Raw genomic sequence first — 4,874 nt, 5'->3', positions numbered from 1 at the left:
CTTTGCTGGTTCCTTCTTGGCCCCTTGACCCATAGACCCGGTGCTGTCCTTGGACTCCGTCCTTTGTCCTCTTCTCCTAATTCCCTCTCCCTCGTTTGGGAACCTCATCAGACTCATCTACCTCTACATGCTGTTTGTACACCGATGGTCCCCAGATTCACGCCCGAGCCCAGCCTGTCCCTGAACGTGCACCGCCATTCAGCACCTCCCGTGGGTGTCCAACAGGATCTCACAACTCACAGGTCCCAAATGACAGCCCGTTCCCCAGCCCTGTCTTTCCCTCATTTCAGTGCGGGCAATGCCATCCTCCCAGTGCTGGGGCCAGAAACCCGGGGTCAGGCTGGACCCCCCTCGTCCACTCCCACCCTGTGTCACAGCTGTCGGCAGCCCTGGTGGCTCTCCTTCGAAAGAAATCTGGAACATGACCACTTCTCATTACCTCCATGTCCCCCCATCCCCCACTCCGGGCCTCCATTCCCATCATATCTTGGATTATCTCAGTAGCCCCTTGGCTGCTCTCCCCACTTCCTCCCATTTTCTCCAAGAGTCTGTACCTCCAAGAACAGCACAGAGATCACATGTCATCCTGTCAGGTTTGTCTCTCCTCTGCCCAGAAGCTTTCAACGCCCTCATTAAAGAAAAACGTGGAGTCCTTATGATGAACGGCCTGGCCCTACATCTACGGAACCCCTGACTCCAGCCTCCTCACTGGCCTCACTCCCGCTCTTGTCCTCTCTGCTCCCTCAACTCCGGCCACACTGGCCTGCTTGCTTTCCCTTGAACCGGCCAAGCCTTCTCCTGCCCCAGGGCCCTTGCACTTGCTGGTTCTCTGCCCAGGGTCCTCCTCCCCAGACACCCTCCCGGCTCATTCCTCAGTCCGGGATGACCCAGCCATGGACACCACCTATGGCTCTTGTATAAAGTTCTGCACCCTCTTGAGAGTCCTCCCCAGAAAAAAAAAGTCATCGTCCCTGCTGCCCAGAGTGAAGAGAAGACAGAGGGAGGCAAGTTCCTTTCTAGAATTTACTCCCTCTTAGAAACTACATTTGTCTCTTCTTAATGTTTTCGCCAAAAAAAATGGAAAGCTTCGAATGGTGTCTTAAGTGAGGTAAGAAAGCTGCTGTGACTGGATGTCACCAACGGCCACAAGTTCTGGCCTGAAGACGTCAGGAGAAGAATCAGAACCCAGCCGCACAGAAAGGCCATCACCCTGCAGACAGAGGTTCTGCTGAAGGGAAAGCCGGCCCCCGGCAATCACGAGCTCTGTGGCCTCAGTCAATGTGGGGTTCTGGGCCAGTCAGAAAGCTGGCCTCCCTGCCTTCCGGGAGGAGGACGGGACCAGCGTGGCCCCGTCCTTCCCACGGAATGGGGACGGAGGATCCCATCTCTGCGTGTCCTGAAATTTCCCACTCGTGGTTTTTATTTATTTATTTTGTAAATGTTTGTATTTATTTTTGAGACAGAGAGAGACAGAGCATGAGGAGGGGAGGGGCAGAGAGAGAGGGAGACACAGAATCCGAAGCAGGCTCCAGGCTCCGAGCTGTCAGCACAGAGCCCGACGCGGGGCTCGAACACACGAACTGTGAGATCACGACCTGAGCTGAAAGCGGACGCCCAACCGACTGAACCACCCAGGCGCCCCCCACTCGTTGTGATTTTTAGAAATCCTTCCAAGTCCTCTCTGAGGCTGAGCCGGGAGACATCCCTAGTCTAAGCGGATTGTAACATCCCCCTCCCCCCACCCCTTCCCGCCCCAAATGTTAATAGTGAGTATCTTAGATGAGAGGAAGTGGAGAGGAACCGGGGGAAAGCTTACCATTTTACATTGCTGTGCTGTTCGAGCGGTTTTTATTTTCCCAGCGAGCTTATATTACCTTGGCGGTGTCTGTGTGCATACTACGTACACGTGCGTGCGTGTGCGTGCGGACGTACGAAGGCGTGCGCACGTGGGTGCTCGTGCGTGTCCCAGCTGGGGCGGGAGGGCCACTCCCTGGCGAAAGGGATTCCGCGGTGTGCAAAAGGATTTGTCGAAGGCGCCTTTGAAGTGTCCTGCTCTCCAGGGGCCTACGGAGAAGGATTTTGATTTGTAAACACTTCGCCTTCAAGGTCTCAGGCAGCCCAGAAACTCGTGGTCAGTTTCCTTTTTCAAGTTCCATCCGGCTTCCCCCACGTGCCCCCAGGCTGCCGCTGCGGGCCCAGCACCGTGCCCGGCACCGCGGGCGAAGGAAGGGGACGCGCTGTGTTCCAGAGGAACCCGGTGCTGGCGGGGGCCTCACAGAGGGTCGGAAGGACCTGCTCAGAAGCAGTCATGGGGGCGCTCAGCCGGACCCTCTGCACGTCTGCAGATCCAGCCAGGAGCCCGGATGCCAAGGGGGTCTCTGGTCTCCCAGGGTGACGGGGGAAGGCCGGGGCCCTGCTGTAGTCAGGAGCGGGTGGGAGTGATGGGGAAGGGAGACCTGCCACTCTGCTTCTCCGTTGCCACCGACTGCAGAACCCCCACAAGGAGCCTGCAGTGTGATGGGCGACAGTTTTTGAAACAACGAGACAAAGAAGTTGGCAGAAGCTTGTGAAAACACATCTCAATTACACCTAGCGAAGGGAGAGAAGGAGCGGGGTGCCTTCTCGGGTTCTCAGTTCCCCCGTTTCACCCCGTACGTTGGCCTCATCTACAGATGTCCTTCTTGCCCCCGGTGTACAGCCCGCCTGTGTCTCTGATAGTGGACAATCTGAAACCTTGGGACAGGACTGTGGTTACAGTGAATTTTTATTTTACAGTTCCTTTCTGAAATGAGTTTCCCTATTGATAAAACCTTAAAAAAAACTTTTTTTAGTTCATTTATTTAGTTATTTATTGAGAGAGTAAACATGAGTGAGCAGAGGAGGGGCAGAGAGAGAGAGGGAGAGAGAGAGCGAGTCCCAAGCAGGCTCCTCACTGTCAGTGCAGAGCTCGAACCCATGAACCGTGAGATCATGACCTGAGCCCAGAGTAGGACGCTTAACCGACTGAACCACCCAGGCGCCCCAATAAAACCTTTCTAAACGAGGGTGTATTTCTCTTGAAATGAGAAAGCAAGGTGTGCACGGGCACACACACACACACACACACACACACACACAAATGTAAGAAGGTGAAGCTAAGAGTGTTTACCCCACGGGGCTATTGTGGGCATGAATTTAATACAAGCTCCGTGACACGGTGCCTGGCACACGAGGGACGCTCAGGCCGGGTGTCGCCGTGGCCTCGTTGCGATTGTCGCTGTGTGGGTGTGGGTATTGCTGTTGAACATCGAGGGTCTGGGTGGGATTTTTATTATATCTTTAATTTTTTTTAATGTTTATTTATTTTTGAGAGACAGAGACAGAGCACACGTGGGGGAGGGGCAGAGAGAGAGGGAGACACAGAATCCGAAGCAGGCTTCAGGCTCTGAGCCGTCAGCACAGAGCCCGACGCGGGGCTCGAACCCACAGACAGAGAGATCATGACCTGAGCCGAAGTTGGACGCTCAACCGACTGAGCCACCCAGACGCCCCTGGGTGGGATTTTTGCTGTAGGACCTCCACCCCTTGGCTGACTCACCAGGAACATCAGAATGACACACTGAAAAAAAGCCGGATGACCCCTTAACACCATTTCCAGTTTCAATAATCTTTGCTGTTGTGGCTCTGCTGGGCCGGCGAGCTCTGATGCTGATGGTGTAGGAGGGCGGGAGGGTGCTTTTGGAGCACCCCGTTCCTTTCCTCCAGGATTCAATACCTTCCCTCGTCCCTGCATCCAGGAAACACTATGCGGCCCTCTCCTTATTCCCATTCTACCAGTGAAGCTGAGGTTGGCATCCTCGGTTTATATGTGCAGCCTTCCTCCTTCTGTGTGCGGGCAGTGGGCCCTCCCCTTGCCTGGCGTGTGAGGTCACACGGGGCAACCGAGATTCTCTGGTCTTGGGCAGTTGGAAACCATTGGCTCGGTGGGTGGATTTTTTTCTGGATCGTTGCCGGCAAAGCAACATTCGATGGTGCCACCCCCCCTCGGGTGCTCATCTCCCTGCCTGCCTCTCCCTGCCCCATCCCCCCTGCCAGCCGCCTTATGAAGTGGCAGGGCAGATCACTAATCTTGAAAAAAAATCTAAATAAAAGTGTCTCGAGTAAACTGGAGGGGAGGAGATGGGCAGGCGGCCCCGAGGAGCCCATAAATCCAAAGCTGATGAATTACCTGGGCAGGTGTCTTGGCTGCTGGCATCTGGGCTCAGGACGGGGGCGGCATAATTAGTTCTCTGGCGCTGGGTGTCTGGAGGGAGCTGTTCCATTTTTCTCGCTTTTTGCCACTAGATTTCGGGAAGGCGTTTGCTAAATTCGCCCTCCACTCCCTTACCTAAATATTAGGTATATCTGGTGAGGGCTCAGCCTGACCTGTAGTAAAGAAGAGTTGGTCCGTAAACCGCCCACCCAAAGCTTCTCCTGGGGGGTGTGACGGGTGGCTGGCTGGACAGTCAGCCATTCATAACCATCATCCCCATCAGTGGTGCCATCAATTTCCCTTCCTTCTCCTTTGCCTGCTCTGTGGATGGCTGTACCCAGTGCGAGGCAGGGGGAGTAAACTGCTAAGAACGATCCCTGCCCAGATGGGGACAGGGAAGGAAAGGGGCGACTGGCCAGCAGGGCCATCTTTGTGTCCAGCTTGAACCTCCTCCTCACTAAATCAGAGCCCCAACAGGAACCCAACACGCTCCAATCAGCAAAGCCAAAGATGCTAGGGTGTTCTTTCCCAACCAAATTGCCCCAGATCCCCTGGAAGGGCCCGTGTTCCATTGTTACAATTCAAAATTAGATGGCTTTTCTTCTGGACATAGGCTTTTCTGAGCAATTCAGCTTCCCTGAAA

Source organism: Panthera tigris, chromosome C1, assembly GCF_018350195.1.
Source record: "Panthera tigris isolate Pti1 chromosome C1, P.tigris_Pti1_mat1.1, whole genome shotgun sequence".
Classification (NCBI taxonomy): Eukaryota; Metazoa; Chordata; class Mammalia; order Carnivora; family Felidae; genus Panthera; species Panthera tigris.
This window is presented reverse-complemented; position numbering follows the sequence as displayed.